General features: G+C 44.3%; 1 long non-coding RNA gene across 1 annotated transcript; it reads right to left on the bottom strand.

The window, feature by feature from the left end:
• Positions 1-3259: 3259 nt before the first annotated feature.
• On the bottom strand, positions 3260-6288 carry LOC310914339. Its single transcript, XR_014591007.1, has 4 exons — positions 6120-6288; positions 3503-4661; positions 3383-3423; positions 3260-3297 (listed from the first exon to the last, which is right to left on the bottom strand). It is a non-coding gene; the product is annotated as an uncharacterized lncRNA (long non-coding RNA).
• Between the last annotated feature and the right edge of the window lie 15944 nt (positions 6289-22232).

Consider the following 22232-nt stretch of genomic DNA (forward strand, 5'->3'; position numbering starts at 1 on the left):
TACCCCCCTGACCCCCGGCCTTTGACCCTGACCCCCTGACCTTTGACCGTAATGCATTCTGAACCCTAAAATCAACCCCACATGTAACCCTATATGTAAATGTAACCCTGCATAATTAATTGGGTGATTTGCATATGTGTAGGTAATTAATTAGGTTATTTGCATAGGGTGATTAATTATTCAACTGGCTAATTGGGTCATTAGTGGTCCAGGTGGGAGTGGGGGGTGTGGTGATTAAGCAATCATCTATAATCAGCTGCTCCCACCTGGAGGACTAATTAGGGGGGCATACAGTATGTATACCCTGTGTATAGGGGGGCTATTGGGTGTATATATAAATAAAAAAGAATAAAAATAATAAGTCTGGTGCAGTGGTAGGAATTTTCATGCGGCCAGGGACCAAATATTTTTATTTATTTAAAGTTTTTTTTAATATTTGTTCCCTGGCCGCATGAAAATTCCTACCACTGCACCAGAGTTAGAAATAAAGTTAAACTTTATTTCTAACTTTAAATTACAAATAAAGAGAAAGAGAGAAACAGAGAAAAACAGAGAGAGAGAGCGAAACAGACAGAGAAACAAAGCAAAAAAGAGTCAGAGCAACAGAGAAACACAGTGAGTTAGAGCGAAAGAGAGACTTGGAGAGAAACAGAGTTGTTAGAGTGGAAGTAAAAGAGAAACAGCATTAGAGTGAAACTGAGACAGAGTGAGCGTGAGAGAAACAGAGAAACAGACTGAGAAAGAAAGAGAAACAGTTACACTGAAATAGAGTTACAGCGAAACACAGGGAAAGAGAAACAGAGCTAGAGAGAAACACAGAATGAAAGCAAAAGAGAAACAGCTAGAAATAGAACAACAGAGGAAAATAAAGAGTTAAGAGAGAAAGAAGCAGAGTGAGAGAGAAAAGGAAATAGCATGAAGATATAGAGAGGAAAATAAATAGACTTACCTGGAAGTAGGGAAATAGAGTGAAGGAAAGCAAGAAATAGAGCGAGAGAAAATGACTCAATGACACCAAATGAAGACAGGAGCCAAAGGGGGGCAGAGAGGGCGGGAGGGAATCTTAATTAAGGTGGATTCAACTACTATTGAATGAACATTTTTATTTACACTTCAGCAAAACACATGGAAACAACATATACAAATGCAAGTACAGATACAACCCGTAGACACGCTGATAAAAGTACAGCTTCGTACAGAGCGATACATGGAAACACGGCAGCAAATGCAAATACGGAACAATACAGGGAACCGCAAGCCAAATACACATTGAGACAATAGAACAGTTTTTCTGCTTCTGAAACATCCATTAGATCTCATTTTATTGGTACAGGAAATGCAAAACAAAAGCAGCACATGTAACATAGAACAGTCATCCACCACACGCACCTCCTTCAGCTTGCACACAAACCCACCCTCGCTCTCACCTCAAAGCACCTCCCAAGAACCCCCAATCATTGACACACACTCGCAGCACTCCTCGGGAACGTGGTTCCCGGGAGCCTCGACACAAACCGGCCTGCCTGACGAAAACCTCGGTCCACAGGCCGTCGGCACCCAAACTTTGGCGATGAACATCGCCTCGCAGACCGGCCGGGACCGAGGAAAAAAAACCCAGCCGGGGGGGAAAATTAAAAAAAAAACCCCGAGCTGGGGATTTTTTATTCTAAATTTAAAATGTGTTGAAAAACCTGAAAGGCAAAAGTCACGCACACAAGGTTAGAACCAGTCAAACCAGTCAGCTCACACACACACACAGGCAAACACAAGCAAACACAGAGGACTCTCATACACACACAATCACTCTTCAGCATACATGGTAGATTCCAGGAAACTTGTAGCATCAGCAACCACAGAGATGCTAATCCTCCTCAGGGACCTGGAAGACAACAAGAGGTGGTCAACAAGCGCTTATCTGACAGCAAGTTATCCCCACTCCAGGCCCACATCTCTTATGCCCAAAACTCCACAGAAAAGAGGTGAACTGTGAAGTTTTACAACTGTTCTACCTCACTAACACTATGTGCCAGGGCAGGGCAGCTCACACATAAGCGGCATAAGATAGCAGGATACAACATAGTCACCTACAATAGGATACAGCATAGACACATACAATAGGATACAGCATAGTCACATACAATAGGATACAGCATAAGCCAGCATAGTATGATACAGCATAGTCACATACAGTACAATACAACATAAGCCAGCATAGTCACATACAACATATTCAGATACAATGTAGGCACATACAATATAAACCAACATAGTGAGATGCAATAGACTCAGATACAATGTAGGCACACACAATATAAGCCGACACTGAGAGATGCAATATTGGCGCATTCAACATTGGCACATACAACATGAGCAGAGACAGGTAGAATACAAGTGCTGACTTCAGATAACTCTGAAAGATACTGCAGGCACGTGAGGGGAATCTAATACCCTCCCTATAAAAGTCCAAGAGAATGGCATCTGAAAAGGCGGCGCTACCGAAGCTGAGAATGAAAACGGATGAAAACGCTCAAGTGTCCGTGTGCCGGCCTCAAAAAGTTAAACTGTAACGAGGCTGGAATAAGGATGATCCGGGAAAGTACACGAGGAGAGTACGGCCAACGTGGGCCGGAATGATGCGGATACAGTGTCTGGATGTAACAAAGGCCTATCACACAGAAGACAAGGGACACAAACTACATAATGCAGACGCAGACAACACAGCAGACACAACTTGAAACTGCCAGGCAGTTTCACCTTATGGACCCAAGACTCCTAGCACAAGATGAGCCACAGGCTGATGACACCAAAGGAAAGAAAGCTTTAAGGCAATAGCACGTGATGATGAAACGGAACTCCTTACAAGAACTAGCGCCTAAGTTGTTAATAGGATGCTCGAGAAGCTGGGTAGGCCGAGAGAAGGAAGCAATGACTGCCGGGTGACTGTGGCAATAGCTCTGGACCCGAAGGCGACATCCTTGGGTGAAAACGTCCACGAGGATGTTGAGACTCAAAGACAGATGACGGCGCAAAACACGCAAGGACGCGGAACTGCCCTGCCCGGCAAAGCCTCCGGTGAGGCCGAGGTGAAACCCTCTCCCGTTACTTCCCACTAGGGCCTTCTCCTCTAAGCTAACTTTGAATTGCCTCCTTTTGCAAAGCTTTTTCCCCTTCACCCAAACACCAGCCCAAACACTTATCTTTCACAAGATGAGTGGACAAAAATCCATCTTCAATGGAAAAGAACACATCCACTTCAGTGCTGCGGTATCCAATCTTGGGCTCCGCACCTCACGGTACCTAGGACAACAAAACAGAAAATATGACAATTGCCTGACAGAAAAAGTAATCCCCAGGCCTCCCCTGCACCGCTGCCCCGGCTCACCTCAGATCACCATTTGACTCCTGAGGCTGCCCGGAGGGTACCTGCAAAAGGAAAAGGTACACATTTAGCGTGCTGTTACACACCGCTCACCTGAGTCATCCTGTCAAAATGTCAACTCACCTGCTTGCCTCTCTTCCCTGGTATGCGTAGGGCCGCAGCAGCTCCCACAAAGAAACAAGGCAAAAAGCAGGCTGAGTTACTGTGAAAACACAATTGCTCCAGTCTGACAGAACTCTGAAACACGTATATCTTAAACTTGTACCCACCAAGCTGCTGGGATCCAGGACTGGAACGCCTTGCAAGTGGACCACCTAAAAAAAAAAAAAAAAAAAAAAAAAAAAAAAAAAAAAACAACTCAACAGTGTATGCTTAGAGTTGCACCAGAAATTGAGGCCTGAGCAACAACTGCTTCCATCCACCAGTCAACACTCACCCTGTCTGCTTCACCTGGAGTGCCAATATCATATGTTATCTCCTAAAAATAAAGACAAAGAACAATGAAATACACCTCAACGTCAAGTTACTGCTGGTAATACTGTGCTGGTAATACTGTGCATGGGGAGAATGAGACCTGTTAAGGGGTTGAAAGGAAAAAAAAAAAAGGCACCACAGTGTTCACAGCTTTCTCCATTCAGGTTTTTTAATTTTGCAGAAAATACAGAGGTTTTTTACTAACTGCACTCTCAATTATATTCAGACATCCAATGGACATGGAGGTCATTTTTCTACTCAGGGTAAGAAAGAGAATGGAGAAAAAAAAAAAACAAACAACAACCCCAAAGAAAACATAAGTTAATGGTTTCTGTGTAGAAGTCCACCGGAAGGGTGGTCAGTGCTCAGAGAATGGGAGTCTCCTGGAAAACAGAGAATGCTTGGTCTTTTTTCATGCTATCCTTTATCTTTTTCATATTAAAGCATGGCACAAATGAATTTAGTGTTCTTTGATGTCAGTCTTTTCCTGGTTTTTCTCTCCTTTAGGGTCAAACTTCCACATACTCTGGGTAAGAAATAGTATTTAAAAAAGGAACAAAGAAAACATGAAAAAATAAAAATTAAAAAAAAAACGAATAAAAATAAAAAGTTTTTAAAAATTAAAAATACAAAAAATAAAAACATGGAAATAAAATAAAAATCTAAAAAAAAATCTAAAAGTAATGTTTAAAAAAGTTAAAAATTAAAAATAAATATAAAATCTTTTAAAGAACACAAAACAACAGCTGGACTGGGATGAGGCCTTCCAGGGGCTTTGCTTCCTACTGGCTCCATCCTTTTTTACCAACTACCTGCAAGACGAAAAACAACAGGGATAAAGTTTCAAACAGGATGTCCTTGGTTGAGGCACTTCAAAATAAGATTTTTAACAAAAAGTCGGCCAAAAAAAGAGAGTCTGAAAATCAAGATATAAGCCTCGCAGCTATTTAAAAACAAAACAAAACAAAAAAGCTGTCTCTGGTGTGCATAACTTGCCAGCCCCTCATGGTTTGAAGTCCTTAGCATTTATTTTTACCAAGTTGACAACTAAAGCCTTGTAGAAAGGATAAAAACAAAATCCTGGACAAAACCAGGCATTTTCCCAAGCCCTCTCAGTGTGGAGTTGTGTCAGCCCCAAGTGTTTGGTCCCCCAGCCCAGCCCAGAGCAGGCTCCAGCTGCTCCCCGGGGGTGGTTACCAAGGGACTCACTTGTTTGGAGCTGTAAATGCAGGTGCCCTGCACTGGAGTGCCAATAAATGTGAAATATGGGACTCTTCTTGAACAGTGACTGACCTTCCCTGGGGAGCCCCCTCACCCAGGATGGGCCACTCTGCCATGGATTTAATCCATCTGCATCTGAAAGGAAGTCAGGACAAAAGTCAAAGTGCTGCAAGATAACTTGACAGCTCCAGACAATTTGTGTCAATCCAGGAATACCCTCTACAGGCCAACTACACCCTACATGACAAATTTCAAGTCCCCAGGACTTGTCCCATTCCCCCTACACCCAGACTAAGCAACAAGGCAGAGCAGCTCCAGGCCAAACACACCAACACCCGTGACACAGGACAGGACAAAAGGGGGGACACAACAGGGACAGAAATATCTCAGCAAGAAGAATGACCCTGAGGACCGAGAGAACTCGCAATGAGATGACCGAGGTAAGACCCATGGGGAGCTGACCAGGCTCAGAGAACCCTGCAGGAAGAAGATGCCAACGGGATCACTGATCCCAAGAAACGCTGGGATGGATGCCCGAGAATCCTAAGGTCAGACTCATCTACCTATCCCTGCATTCTGACAAGACCTAATCCACCTGAATGGATGGTGGCAGTGCACAGCTGTGGATACAGCTCAGAACAAGACCTGGAAAGGCATCAGCCTGGACACTTGTGAAGAGAGATGGATTCTGATGTGTGTCTGAGCACTCGAGTCAGTCACCTGGCTGAGGAATGCAGAGATCAGAAATGCTAAGATTGATGCCAGGGGTTTTAAAAGGCCCCTTGAAGGGCAAAGGGAAAAGACATGAAAGATATGAGATGCTCCAAAACCACAGAGTGCACAACAGACAAGTGACACGACGTGCCCTGGGACTGCTCTGCCCTGCACACCTCAGCACTGATCAAAAATGAGACTTTCCCTTTACACAGCCTAAGGGGTCACATCTTGGACATCCCCATCTCCAAACCTGATTCACCAAACCCCTCCTGGTGACCCCTGACCCCACATCCCGCTTTCATCCCCTCTGTGACTCCAAGCCCTCCACTTATCTCTCGGATGTCTGGGGATGGGAATTCACATTGGGTGCCAAAGAAGGTCGCCTCTCCCTCTGGGAGACTCCTGCTGTCACTGGGCTGTTGTCTCTCAGTCAGCTACAATAAAGAAAACCAAATATCAAAGCATAATCTCACCAGCACATCCCCCAAAACCTGGCAATTCTGCTACTCCTCCTCTCCTAAGCATGCCTGGGTCCTTGGGCAGCACACTTCAGCTGGGCTCAGAGGCTGACTCTTGCAGTGCCAAGGTCTTAGAGACATTATTGGTCCTGAGCCCACCCACCACAGCCTCCACTAGGGGTGTGAGCAACCCCAGTTAGAGCAGGAAAGAAATGCAGGCTGGACATCCCCAGTGAACCCAAACCCTGTGGACTCTGCCCCCCACTATCACTTCCTGCCTGGCCCTAGCCTTGGGCTTACTGCCTGCACCTCTCAGGGCTTCTGGCATTGTCCTGCATTAGGATTGCTGCCTGCACCTGCTCTCAGGGAAACACAGTGTTGGTAGCAGTGCTGTGAGGGCTGGTACACCTGTACTCTGACTTGTATCCCAGCCTGTACCCCTGATTTTCACTGTGTGCTCTCTAGCCTGTGAGTCCTTTGCCTCTCAAGCCCTCCCTCGGCCTTCAGCCTCTGTAGGTCACTGCTGAACTGCTCTGCGCCCTCCTGCTGAACCCTACTACCCTACACCCTGCAACCCGGGATGCTCCTGGGACACGGATCCCAGGATGCCCAGGCGGGCAAGGCCAAGAATCTCCCCCCACTGCACCCTAACCCTGTGGACTCTCAAAGACTCTAAGACGACCAACGGTGCAAATCTTGCTAGAATGCAGAGATGGGTTGGGACTGCCCTGCCCGGCCAAGGCTCAGGTGATGCTAAGGAGAAACCCTCTCCCTTTACTCCTGAGGGGTCCATCCTGAGGGCCCTCTCCTCCTCTAAGGTAACTTTAAATTGCCTCCTGGGACTGAAAAGGTTTTTCCCCTTCTCCCAACCACCAGCCCCAACACTTTGCTTTTGAATATGAGCGGACAAAATCCATCCTGGACAGAAATGAACGTGTTGGCACCGTGGATTTGAAGACGTTCTCTGCATCCACCTCAGAGCTGCCGTATCCAAACTCCAGCTGTGCACCTCCTCACATTACCTGGGACCACAGAACAGAAAATGTGACTATTCCCTTCCAGAAGAGTCACCCTTGGGGCTCCTCTGCACCGCTGTCCCACCTCCCCCTCAGATCTTCCCCCCACTCCAGAGGCTGCCCAGAGTGAACCCAGCAAAAGGAAAAGGGACACACTGAGCACAGCACTCACCTGTGGGCCACCTGCCCAAGTGCCAACTCACCCCCTCCCTCTATGCCTTGGCAAACCTGGGGCAGCAGCAGCACCTGCAAAGAAACAAAAAAGGAAAAATCATGCTGAGTTCCTGTGAAACAGCAACCTCCCTGCTCTGACTGAAGCATACCACAAGTGAACCTTCATGTTGCACCCATCTGCCCTCCTCTGGCATCCTGGGCCAGCACATCTGCCAAAGGGACCGCCTAAAATAAATTAAAAAAAAAAACAAAAAAACAAAAAAACAGTGAATGCTCAGAGTTGCACCAGAAGTGAGACTTCAGCAAGAGCAACAGCTTCTGTCCACCCATCACTGCTCACCTCATCCACTTCACCTTGACTGCAGAGACCCAGCTTTGCCTCCTAAAAATAAAGACAAAGAGCAGTGCTGTAACGAGGCCACCATTTACACCTCCCCTGCAAACACAAATAGTGACTGACCTTCTCAGGGGAGCCCCCTCACCCGGGATGGGGCACTCTGCTATGGATTTAATCCATCTGCATCTGAAAGAAAGGACAAAAGTCAAAGTGCTGAAGAAGCATTTGACAATTCCAGACACTTTGTGTCAGTCCAGGAATACCCTCTACAGGCCAACTACACCCTACATGACAAATTTCAAGTCCCCAGGACTTGTCCCATTCCCCCCACACCCAGACTAAGCAACAAGGCAGAGCAGCTCCAAGCCAAACACACACCAACACCCGTGACACAGGACAGGACAAAAGGGGGGACACAACAGGGACAGAAATATCTCAGCAAGAAGAATGACCCTGAGGACCGAGAGAACTCGCAATGAGATGACCGAGGTAAGACCGATGGGGAGCTGACCAGGCTCAGAGAACCCTGCAGGAAGAAGATGCCAACGGGATCACTGATCCCAAGAAACACAGAGATGGATGCCTGAGAATCCCAAAGTCAGAATCTTTTACCTATCTCTGCATTCTGACAAGACCTAATCCACCTGAATGGATGGTGGCAATGCACAGCTGTGGATAAAGCTCAGAACAAGACCTGGAAAGGCACTAGCCTGGATGGTTGTGAAGAGAGATGGATTCTGATGTGTGTCTGAGCACCCGAGTCAAAGTTCAATGATATCAGTGCCTGTCCAAGGAACAGGGAGATGTTAAGAACGATCCCTGGGGTTTCCAAAAGACCCCTTGAAGGGTTAAGGCAAAAGACACACAAAACAAAACACACAAAAGACACTGAGGGCACAACAGACAAGTGACACGACGTGCCCTGGGACTGCTCTGCCCTGCACACCTCAGCACTGTGAGACCTTCCCTTTACATGCCCTAAGGGGTCATATCTTGGACATCCCCATCTCCAAACCTGACTCAAAAATCCCTCTCAGTGACTCCCAACCCACACCCCACTTTCATCCCCTCTGTGGCTTTTAGCCCTTCACTTATCTCTGGGATGTCCAGGGATGAGAATCCACATCAGGGGCCAAGGAAGGCTGTCTCTGCCTCAGGGAAATTCCTGCTGTCTCAGTCAGGTGCCATAAAGAAAACCCAAACATCCATGGATGATCTCAGCAGGGCTGTTGGGTGAGAGGATCTCAGTGTGAGACAAGTGACCACCTGAAACATGCAAACAATAAGGGAGGCTCAGAGTTGCACCAGAAACACCACTGCCCTGACCACACAAATATACCAATTTTAGAAAACAAAACACAAACAAAAGTCCAGTAAAAAAAAGCCAACTCTTATTACTCCTAGCCCATTTTCCAAATATAATAAAAATAACCCCATCTCCATTCTCCTCAAAAAACCTCTGAAATATACACCCAGAACACCCCCAACTTAAATACCTGCCTCTAACCACATAAAAAGTAGAAAACCTATATTTCTTGACCTATATAAAGTCATTAACCTAGCACGTCAAAAACACAGAATTTTAAATCCTTAGTACACACTTGTACACCATATACACCAATCCCATCACTACATACCAAAACAAAGCCTATTTTCTATTACTAACATAACAAAAAAAGCCTCAACCTTTAACTGCAATAAAACTTCTAATTAAAAATAAAATAATTTCATTATAACTAAGCAAAAACTTCAAACAAACTTCCTCCAAAATAAATAATTTAAACACCAAAAACCTCAAAAATTTTAAATAACTACTTCAAAAATGCCTTCAGTACCTTTCAGACTGATTTTGAGAGCAAAGCAAGGAAAGAAAAAGTACACAGTTTGTTTTAAGAAAACAGTGTTCACTCCTCTGCATTCTCTCTCTCCAGTATATTCAGCTGAAGCACAGACAGACTGCAGCACAGAGATCTGATGGCTCTTTGTTAGTTGTTAGTTTCAGGGCAGAGAAGTTCCCTGCACTGATTATTTCCCCTTTTTCTTTGGGTTCATTAAACCTGCTGCAGACTGAAAAACCCAGAGAAGCACCGAGAGCTGCACCTGCAGCCACGGGGCCTGGACCTCAGCATTTTATCAACACCAGAGCAGCTGATAAGAGACCAAAGGAGATGAGCTACAGCCACAGCAAGGGCTTTCTGAATTTACCATCTCCCTTCAGAAAAAACAAAGTGTTTTATTATTTTATGTTTTTCATTATGCTTGTAACCAGTTTGTTTGTTAAATAGTTTTTTCTATTTTTCTCTAAATAAATTCTTTCCCAAACCAATTTAAAAAGAGACCAAGAGACCCAGACCAAGAGTTTACTCTCTAAAAAAAAACCCATTTAAAAGTTCCCTCCCAGGTTTACCCTAAACCACAACTAACAAATAAATCAATCCACAAAAATAAAAAATAGCACAGATAAATTAACAGCACCAAAAACAATTATTCCTAACTCAATGAACCCATAATTCCTCAAAACCATCCAAACAAACAGACCACCTATAAATACACACAAAACCAAAATATCCATTTGAGTACAAACAATAACTTTTAAATTATCCCAAACTATAAAACATATACTCTAATCAAGCATGCTAAATAAACAAACCCAAATAACACAATAAACAATAATTAATTATAAATATTAAGAAACCTGAAAAAATGAACTACATCACACTGTCTCAAACCCACTAAAACAAACACTAGATGCTCACCCTGATAAAAGCCACCACTAAATAAATAAAAACCTCCCCTATACCTCACACCACAGCCAATTACACCACTGTGAACCTTAGACAACAAACCCTGGAAAAACACAATATCCCCCCAAAAACAATTCTACAACAAAACTCAGTTCAAAAATACTCCGACCAACGTGAACTATAAAACCAAACATGAATTAAATACACCACACATCCCTCATCACACCACCTACAAACAGAATAAAGCCACACAATAAATCATTAAAAACCACCAAACAGAAAAAACCAGCTCCACCCAACCCGAATCCCTCCACACAACACACAAAACCCCAATAACACATTTCAGAACTCTCCCAAAAAAGCTACTTAAATCAGTTCTCCCTCAAATACAAACAAACCCACCCATAAAGTTATCCTCACTCAAAAATCAAATTATATATAACAAATAATACCAAAAAAGTCACACAAAACACTACACACAACCTAAGAACATAATATTAAATAAAAAGCACATAGAAGTGCCACTATCCATTAAAAAACAGGTGAAAAGAAAACCCCTTCACTTTAAACACAGACAACAACAGAAGAGGAGTTTCTTCAATCAATTTGAACTCCTTTTGTCTCCATAACTCCTTTTTCTTCTGGGAGCACCGGGGAGGATTTATTAAGATGAAGCCGAAAAGGAAAAAAAAGTCCCCTCTATAAACCCACACTGGTTTACCTTGTGCTGTTCCTCAGTGTAAAGGTTTGATCCCCATCGCCTCCCAAGTAACGCTCCAAACCCACGTGCTCCCCATGAACCACAGCCAGGACCTCAGCGTGAGCTCCTCACTCCCCACGGCTCCACACCAAAATGAGCTGGGGCTTCCCTCTTAACCGGGAACCGCCCCCGGCTATAACCGTCCCCTCGTTATCCATCACATCTCACACCTGTGCCTGCTCTGTCCCCCCTCACTGTTCCCAGCTCACACCTGGGGCTGCTCTCTCCCCTCCCCATCCTGTGGCATCTCTCACCTGCAGCTGCTCCCAGTCCGAGGGTGAGGCAGAGGGGACTTGCTGTTCATTCCCGGGGCGGTTCATTGTCTGCACCTGACACGATGGGGCACCGGGCTTCCCTTGCTGTGGATAAGGACCCCTCTTCTCCTGCAGGTGCCCGAGGCTGGAACGGGAATTCCTCTTCCTAAATTCTGTACCTGTGAAGTACATAATTCCCAAGGAAATTCCCCAGCAATCGTTACCCTTCATTTACAAATATTCCTTTGGAATCACTCCTGACTTGTCCTTCTGTGGAAGCGTTTCAAACATTCATTGGAGAGCTCAGGAGCCGAGTTGGCTTGTTTATGACTTGGCTGACAAGCCCAGACAAAACCCAAACACCGAGAACGCCGGCGCTGCCCGGCCCCGCCCCCTGGAACGCCCGGCCCCGCCCCCGACCGCCTCTTGGCCCCGCCCCTGGCCTTGCCCGGCCACGCCCCCGGCTCTGCCCGGCCCCGCCCCCGACCCTGCCCGCCCCCACCACATCCCCCTGCTTCTCCAAGTCCCATTGAACCAGAATGATTTTTTGGGGATAGGAGCACCCAAAGCCAGCAGAACTGACCTTAATCACTTTTGGGGGATCTCTCTTTTCTTCTTCACCAAACTCCCACTGTCAAAACCCACCCTGAGGCTCAGCTCCCCATCCCTTCAATCCCTCCAAGGACCTCAGCTTGGATTTCCCAATCCAACAAGGCAGAAATTCTACTGTCCTTATTGTATATCCTAGTTGCAGTAATTGCTTAAAAAATAACTAAAAGACATTAAAGGAATGAAGGGAAATTAAACAAGAGCTCCCTGCTCCAGGGGCCATCCCAAGGGTTGCTAAAACCCCTTACCATTTATTTTAATTAACCAACTCAGAGCAATTAACACCACACTGATAGAGTATGATTCTTTTCAATTGAGTTATAGATTAATATTGCAGAATGTAAAAACCTTTCTAAACCCAGAAACTCTTTTAAGAGAGAGACAGGGCACAGCTGCAGACAGAGTCTGGTGACTCAGGGGAAAAACCCCAAAGTTTTCAGTCTTTAGCCTCTTCCACAATGTCACCGTTGACAGCAAACATGGCTTCAGCCTCAGCAAGACAGACTCAGAGATTTTGCAGATCCTGGTCTCACCTCAGCCTTTCAGCAGGTCCAGTCTGCAAGGAGAGAGAAGAAAATGGGTCAGAATGGACAGCCTACCTCCAGAAAATCAGCATCATCCACAAAGCATTAAATAGAGCTGTAAGAACTTCCCAAAGGTCCATTTCCCTGCGGACTGAGGGCTCCAGGTTGAAGCACAGGCTGCACTTGCCAAGGGCAGACTTTGGGAACCCCAGAAATAAAAGCTGCTCAATATTTCAATACAAAGTGACAGCAACAACATTAAGTCCATTTGCACAAAAGGCAGAAGAGACGTGACTCAAAGTTAAGTCAAGATCTGGAGAAGTGAACCACAACTAACTAGAAACAACCTGTCAAATTACTGAGACACAAATAGGAACCTAATGCTGTGTTGGATAAACACAAAATGCTAATCACCATGAAAACTGAAGGAAAAGTTGCTGAAGATCTTCCATAACACAAGATAGCAATGACATGAAGCAGTGCAGTACGTGTTACAATGCACTGAAATGCTCTGGGTGAAATCATCTGTTCCGCAGAAACTGCTGAAGCATATTAAGGTTTCACAGAGATGAATAAACAAAGAATGATATAAGGTTAAATCTCACCCTTTGCAGCACCTCTTGCAAGACAGCTCGACTTTCAAGAGTTAATGGTTCCCCATGAATAAGAGCTTGCTTTTCCAGGGTTCCTAGAATAGAGCCCGGATGCCACAGTTCAGATCCTGAAGCCAAAAATCCAAATACAGCACTCCTTCAGAACCCTGAGGGACAGCCACGGATTCTGGGGCTACAGGAAACAGTGAAAAATTGCACCAAGAACAGTGCAGGGCTGGCTGGGAGAAGCAGCATTACTCCCTGAGAAAATGCCATTCTGCAGCTGGTTTAGTGCTCTAAAGAATTTTACTGCCATGGAAAAAATAATAAAAAATAATAATAATAATAATAATAATAATAATAATAATAATAATAAAAAAGGTTTTATAGCCGTGGAATGAAAAAAAAATCCCCAAACCGCTGTCCAGAGTACGAGGGTGAACATCCCCAACAACACAGCAAAATAAATGAGAAGTTCAGAAAATAACAGAGACATTAAATCCAGTTCAGAGGAACAACCACCCTCCATTAGAACAATACACTCACCAAAGAACTCTGGCATGGAGCCTTAATTCAGGATACAGTTAGTGAAGAATATCTGAAGACCACTTTTAAGTGCTGTACACCAAACTAAACCCAAGCCTGCTTCCATTTTCTAGACAGATTCTCAGACTGCTGAGTGAGAGTCTCAAGCACACACTCAGTTGTCAGATTTGCCTTTGTCCACCTCAGCAAGGACAGAGCAGACGTGGCCAGTGCAGGTCAGACCCACCCCAAGCCCTGCCTGAGCCCCTCTGGCCACCCTTCCCGCTGCTAAGGCTGACCCCAACAGGCTCCAGCCAGGCCCTTTATGAGTTTGCTTTGTGTATTCTCCTGACCAAACGGGAATGAACCCTCCTGTGCCCGGGGCCTGGTGAGATTTTCCTGGACAAAATGCAATTTCTGATACAAAAGGCACACACGGTTGTTTTGTTTGGGGTTTTTTTCCTAGGATTTGCCTTACACAGGTGATGTTCCTCACAACTCAGCACTACGATGCCAACAGCAGCAATACAGAAAACCCCTCTGGAACAGAGCAGCAGAAAAACCCACCTCCAGACTCACCAGAGAGATGACAGGAGCGCCCTCCCTGCGATGCCTGCTGAGCCAAGTGGAGCTGGCAGGGTGACCCATGGACATTCTGTGTTCACCCTTCAACAGAGTCAATGCGGAAACAGAACAAATCTCTCTCAGTGTCGAGATCCCTTCAGGTGCACCTGGAGATGATCTGGGGTGTCCTTCAGCAGCCAGAGCAGAACAGGGTTTCTACGGTGCTGTAAGTGAGAAATACAATTGAATCAGAAGAAAATAAAAGGAAGCACCTCTCCCTGTGTTTTTTATATTTAAAAAATCATGCATTAGAATTTTTTTAAGCGTTCATTCTTGCTTTTATGCAAGTGTAAGTTATGAGGACTCAGCTTCCAGCCTGAAATTGCAACAGCTCCTCAGGCTGACTGAGCTCAGCCAGACCCCCAGAATCACTGAATTGTGGAAGGGAAAGCTCATCCCATTCCAGCCCCGACCCAGGGCATGGACACCTTCCACCAGATCCAGGGGCAGCCACAGCTTCTCTGGGGAACCTGTGCCAGGGCCCCGCCGCCCTCCCAGGGAACAATTCCTTCCTGATATTTAATCTAAATTGGCCTCTGAGGCATAAACTGAAAAATCACAACTAATCCTTTATAGTAAATTAAAGACCATATACATTATGTATATTAGTATAGTATAGTATATAGTATATTATATAGTATATAATATAGTATATTAGAATACATTCCAAGTAGTATTTTAAAATATATAAGATATATTTATTATTATATATGACATTTATAATATATATATGTAATATATTATTATATATATTAATATATTATTAATATATTTAGTAACACTGTGCTTATTACTTTTTTGCACATATTTAAACATTACAAATAAGAAACCTTCAAATAATCAGACAATGAACTAGAAGAACTAACCCAAACAACAGAATAACAGCATTAAGAGCACAAGTAAAGAAAAGAACACAGACTCTAAAATAATATGTTCTCTTAAAATTGTGCCAAAAAAGCCAAAGCACACATGAGAAAGATAAAGGTGAAAAAATGAATAAAAAAAAAAAAACCCACGGGAGACCACCACCACTAAACACTGAGCTTGCCCAGAAAAGCATAAAGTAATTACTATTCCAAACGAAAATAACCAAGATCAAAAAATAAATATGTACGAAGAAAGTCTGTAAGACATTATGCATATGTAAAACCTCAGAAAATAAGAAAAGGGGCAAATCCAGCCCGGAACTGCCCTTGGCTCGTTCGGTTCGGCTGAGGGGGGCGACGTTCGGGGACACTCGGCTGGGTTCGGCTGTTCGGCGATTTCCATCAGCCGTCGGCTATTCTCGGCTGTTCGGGGAAACTCGGCGATTTCCGTCAGTAGTCGGCTATTCTCGGCTCTTCGGCAACACTCGGTCATTTCCGTCACTTCCCGGCTCTTTCCGATTGCTAAGATCATTACGTCACTTTTGCCCCTCCCCGCCGCCATCTTTAGAAGGTCGAGCACTGCGAGCCGGGCCGCCATCTTGGTTGTGGCACACTTAAGGCCCCCATCGGTGTCTAACACAGACGCCTGACTAAAATGTCTACCCCGAACCCGGCCGCGGCGCGGCTGAACCCACAGCGCGTGTCCGTACATCTGGAAAAGCCACAGAAAATTGTCCCCGGGCGGCGCCGTGGTCGGGATTTTTATGCAGGCAGTCAGATAGACACACATCGGGTTTTCTCTGTTTCCCGCCCTTTTGGACGCCATTTTTAGAAGGTCAAGCGCCCCGAGTCGCGCCGCCATCTTGATTGTGGTATACTTAAGGACCCCATAGCCGTCTAACACAGACGCCTGACTAAATCCAACAACCTGAACGCGGCCGCGGCACGGCTGAACCCACAGCCCGTGTCCCTACACCTGAAAACACCAGTAAAAATTGTCCCGGGATTGGCGCTGTGTTCAGGATTTTTATGCAGGCAGTCAACTAGACACACATCGGGTCTTCTCTGTTTCCCGCCCTTTTGGCCGCCATCTTGAGAAGGTCAAGCACCGCGAGCCGCGCCGCGAGCCACGCCGCCATCTTGGTTGTGGCACTCCCCCCCAAATGTCCCCCTCGGCTGCTCGCGCAGGCGCCTGATCACATGCCTGCCCAAACACTGCCGTGGCGCCGCTCAGCCCCCATCCCGTGTCCGCGCACCTGCGTACGCCGCGGAAAACTCGCTCCCGGGCGGCTCCGTGGTCCAGGTCGCGCGCAGGGAGCCGGCTGCCAGGTGTCTGGGTGCTCGCATTTGTTTTCCGGCCTTTTTGGCCGTGATCTTTCGGCGCTCGGGTGGCAACACTGCCCGTGAGCTCAGCCCGGGGCTGCTACGGCGGAGAACTGCAGTACCGGTTTTTATCCACGAGATGGCAGCATTGCCGCACACGTCACAGCCCGGGGCTGCTACGGGCACGGGGGAGAACTGCAGTACCGCTCTATATCCACAGGATGGCAGCATTGCCTTACAGATCACAGCCTGGGGGAGAGCTGCAGTACCGCTTTTTATCCACAGGGTGGCAGCACTGCCACAGGGAGCGGAGGCAGAAAAGAACGTGGCCAAAATTCCCCTTCCAAACATCCCCGAAAATAAAGGCCCTAAAAGACCCCCAACCACAACAACTACGAGAACCCCGCCCTCAACCAAGCCAAAACCAAAAAAGCCTTCATTTTAGGCTACACTTCAATATTTCTTCTATTTCTTATTTGGATATTTCTATTAATTATTACTATTTATCTATTATATCATGTACATTATATTCCATATATTTTACATATTGTAATATATGGAACATGTAATAATATTGATTGCATCTATTGATATTATTTTTCGTATTTTATAGTTCCCTTTTTGTTACTTTTTTTTTTCAATTTCTGTTTACTTCTTGATATTTTAAACTATATGAATTCATTAACCAAACACATCAGAACCACACTTAATTAGAATAGAAGGACCCTGGTTTTCTAAGGGGTAAATATTTAATCTTTATTAAAATAATAAACACGCTTTTGGGGAGGGGGAATTGTTTGTGGGGGGGTTTGTTCTGTGTTTTTCTTGTTTGCTTAGTTTTGGATTACTAGGCTAATAAACAAGGAGGTTCAGAGAGCTAGAAAATAAAATGTTTAATTTTATTGCTACCTCTGAAAAACACCTCACATCCAGTTACTCCTGGTAATACTGTGCATGGGGAGAACGAGAGCTGAAAGGAAAAAAAGGGCACCACAGTCTTTACACCTTTCTCTGTTAAAGCTTTTTAATTCAGCAGAAAATAGAGAGGTTTTTTGCTAACTGCACTCTCAATTATATCCGAGGAGGACATTTTTCAACTTCTTTCTTGCCAACAGCCAAACTTCCACAGACTCGGTAAGAAAAAAAAAAAAAAAAGAACAAAGAAAACATAAAAAATATGTAGAGGGGAAAAATAGGATAAACAAGTTAAAGGTTTCTGTGTAGAAGTCCACCAGAAGGGTGGACAGTGTGCAGAGAACGGGAGTCTCCCGGAACAGAGAATGGTTGGTCTTTATTCATGTTATTCTTTATTCTTTTTATATTAAAGTGTGGCACAAATGAATTTAGTGTTCTTTGATGTCAGTCTTTTCCTGGTTTTTCTCTCCTGTCGGGCCAAACTTGCAAATACATAGTATTTTAAAAAAGAAAAAAAAAAAAGAAAAAAAAAAAGAAAAAAAAAAAGAAAAAAAAAAAAAAAAAAGAAAACTGAATAAAAAGTTTTAAAAATTTAAAAATACAAATAAAAAAAAAAAAACCCATAAAAATTAAAATAAAAATCTAAAAGTAATATAAAATAAAGTAAAAATTAAGAAAATAGAAAAAATATAAAATCTTTTAAAGAACACAAAACAACAGCTGGACTGGGATAAGGCCTTCCAGGGGCTTTGCTTCCTACTGGCTCTGTCCTTTTTTGCCAACTACCTGCAAGAGGAAAAACAACAGGGATAAAGTTTCAAACAGGATGTCCTTGGTTGAGGCACTTCAAAATAAGATTTTTAACAAAAAAGTCAGCCAAAAAAAGAGAGTCTCAAAATCAAGGTATAAGTCTCACAGCTATTTTAAAAACAAAGCAGTCTCTGGTGTGCGTAACTTGCCAGCCCCACATGTTTTCAATTGTTACCATTTATTTTCACAAGTTGATGACTAAAACCTTGTAGAAACCTAAAAAAAAAAAAAAAAAAAAAAAATCCAGGACAAAGCCAGGCATTTTCCCAAGCCCCCTCAGTGTGGAGCTGTGTCAGCCCCAAGTGTTTGGTCCCCCAGCCCAGCCCAGAGCAGGCTCCAGCTGCTCCCCAGGGGGCGTTACCAAGGGACTCACTTGTTTGGAGCTGTAAATGCCGGTGTCCTGCACTGGAGTGCCAATAAATGTGAAATATGGGACTCTTCTTGAACAGTGACTGACCTTCTCAGGGGAGCCCCCTCACACAGGATGGGCCACTCCGCCATGGATTTAATCCATCTGCATCTGAAAGGAAGTCAGGACAAAAGTCAAAGTGCTGCAAGATAACTTGACAGCTCCAGACACTTTGTGTCAATCCAGGAATACCCTCTACAGTCCAACTACACCCCACATGACACATTTCAAGCCCCCAGGACTTGTCCCATTCCCCCTACACCCAGACTAGGCAACAAGGCAGAGCAGCTCCAGGCCAAACACACCAACACCCGTGACACAGGACAGGACAAAAGGGGGGACACAACAGGGACAGAAATCTCTCAGCAAGAAGAATGACCCTGAGGACCGAGAGAACTCGCAATGAGATGACCGAGGTAAGACCGATGGGGAGCTGACCAGGCTCAGAGAGCCCTGCAGGAAGAAGATGCCAACGGGATCACTGATCCCAAGAAAAGCAGAGATGGATGCCTGAGAATCCCAAGGTCAGAATCCTGTACCTGTCTCTGCATTCTGACAAGACCTAATCCACCTGAATGGATGGTGGCAGTGCACAGCTGTGGATACAGCTCAGAACAAGACCTGGAAAGGCATCAGCCTGGACACTTGTGAAGAGAGATGGATTCTGATGTGTGTCTGAGCTCCCGAGTCAAGGGTTTGATGCCTGGCCTGGCATCAGCACCAGGAACAGGGAGATGTTCAGAACGATGCCTGGGGTCGCCAAAAGACCCCTTGAAGGGTTAAGGCAAAAGACACACAAAACAAAACACACAAAAGACACTGAGGGCACAACAGACAAGTGACACGACGTGCCCTGGGACTGCTCTGCCCTGCACACCTCAGCACTGTGAGACCTTCCCTTCACGTGCCCTAAAGGGGTCACATCTTGGACATCCCCATCTCCAAACCTGACCCAAAAATCCCTCCCGGTGACTCCCAACCCACACCCCACTTTCACCCCCTCTGTGGCTTTGAGCCCTTCACTTATCTCTGGGGTGTCCAGGGATGAGAATCCACATCAGGGGCCAAGGAAGGCTGTCTCTGCCTCTGGGAAATTCCTGCTGTCTCAGTCAGGTGCCATAAAGAAAACCAAACATCCACGGATGATCTCAGCAGGGCTGTTGGGTGAGAGGATCTCAGTGTGATACAAGTGACCACCTGAAACACACAAACAATAAGGGATGCTCAGAGTTACACCAGAAACACCACTGCCCTGACCACACAAATATATCAATTTTAGGAAATGCAAACAAAAGTCCAGCAAAAAAAAAAGCCAACTCTCATTACTCGTAGTCCATTTTCCAAATATAATAAAAATAACCCCATGTCCATTCCCCTCAAAAAACCTCCAAAATATACACCCACAACCCCCCCAATTTAAAGATCAGCCTCTAATCAAGTAAGAAGCATAAACCTCACGTCTTTTAAACTATTAATTCATTAAGCTAACACATCAAACCACAGAATTTTAAATCCTTAGTCCACACTAATACACCATATACACCAATCCCATCACTATATACAAAATCAAAACCTACTTTCTATTACTAACAAAACAAAAAAGTCACAACTTTTACTGCAATAAAACCTAAAAACACCTAATTAGAAGTAAAATTATTCCATTATAGCTAAGTCAAAACCCCAAAACAAGTACTTGAAGTGCCAAAACCTGTCAAATACTTAAAATAACTCCTTCAAAAATGCCTTCTGTACCTTTCAGACTGATTTTGAGAGCAAAGCAAGGAAAGAAAAAGCACACAGCTTGTTTTAAGAAAACAGTGGTCACTCCTCTGCATTCTCTCTCTCCAGTATATTCAGCTGAAGCACAGACAGACTGCAGCACACAGATCTGATGGCTCTTTGTTAGTTGTTAGTTTTAGGGCAGGGAAGTTCCCTGCACTGATTTTTTTTTACCCCCTTTTCTTAGGGCTCATTAAACCTGCTGCAGACTGAAAAACCCAGAGAAGCACCGAGAGCTGCACCTGCAGCCACAGGGCCTGGACCTCAGCATTTTATCAATGCTGAAAGAGCTGACAAGAGACCAAAGGAGCTACAACCCACAGCAAGGACTTTCTGAATTTACCATCTCGCCACAAAATAACAGAAAGTTTTATTATTTTATGTTATTCACTCTTTATGCTTGTGAGCACTTTGTTAAATAAATAGTTTTTCCCATTTTTCTCCAAAGAAGTTCTTTCCCAAACCAATTTAAAAGAGAGACCATTTTAGTTTACTCTCTAAAAAAAACCCACTCAAAAGTTTCCTCTCAGGTTTACCCGAAACCACAACAACAAACAATTCAATCCATAGAAATAAAAGTAGCACAAATATACTTAAATTAACAGCACCAAAAACAATTATTCCTAACTCAATGAACTCTTAATTCCTCAAAACCATCAAAACAAACAAACCACCTATAAATACACACAAAAACCAAAAGATCAATTAGACTACAAACAATATCTCCTAAATTATCCAAAACTATAAAATGTATACTGTAGTCAAGCAGGCTAAATAAACAAACCCCTATAACACAATAAACAATCATTTAATTGTAAATATTAAGAAACCCTAAAAAATGCAGTACATCACACTATCCCAAACCCACTAAAACAAACACTAGATGCTCCCTATAATAAAAGCCACCACTAAATAAATAAAACCCTCCCCTATACCTCACACCACAGCCAATTACACCACTGTAAACCTTAGAAAACAAACCCTGGAAAAACACAATATCCCCCAAAAATAATTCAACAACGAAACTCAGTTCAAAAATACTCTGACCAACGTGAACTATGAAACCAAACATGAATTAAATACACCACATGTCTCATCACACCACCTACAAACAGAATAAAGCTACACAATAAATCACTAAAAACCACCAAACAGAAAAACCAGCTCTACCCAACCTGGATCCCCCCACACAACACACAAAACCCCAATAACACATTTCAGAAGTCTCTCAAAAAAGCTACTTAAATCAGTTCTACCTCAAATACAAACAAACCCACACATAAAGTTACCTTTGCTCAAAAACCAAATTATATATAACAAATAACACCAAAAAAAGTCACACAAAACACTACGCACCACCTAAGAACATCATATTGAATAAAAACCACATAGAAGTGCCACTATTCATTTAAATTCCAGGTGAAAAGAAAATCCCTCCACTTTAAACACAGACAACAATAGAAAAAAGGACTTTCTTCAATCAATTTGAACTCCTTTTGTCTCCATAACTCCTTTTTCGTCTGGGAGCACCGGGGAGGGTTTATTAAGATGAAGCTGAAAAGGAAAAAAAAGTCCCCTCTATAAACCCACACTGGTTGACCTTGTGCTGTTGCTCAGTATAAAGGTTTGATCCCCATCGCCTCCCAAGTAACGCTCCAAACCCACGTGCTCCCCATGAACCACAGCCAGGACCTCATCGTGAGCTCCTCACGGCTCCATAC

This window comes from Zosterops lateralis, assembly GCF_965231275.1.
Source record: "Zosterops lateralis genome assembly, chromosome: 12".
Taxonomy (NCBI): domain Eukaryota; kingdom Metazoa; phylum Chordata; class Aves; order Passeriformes; family Zosteropidae; genus Zosterops; species Zosterops lateralis.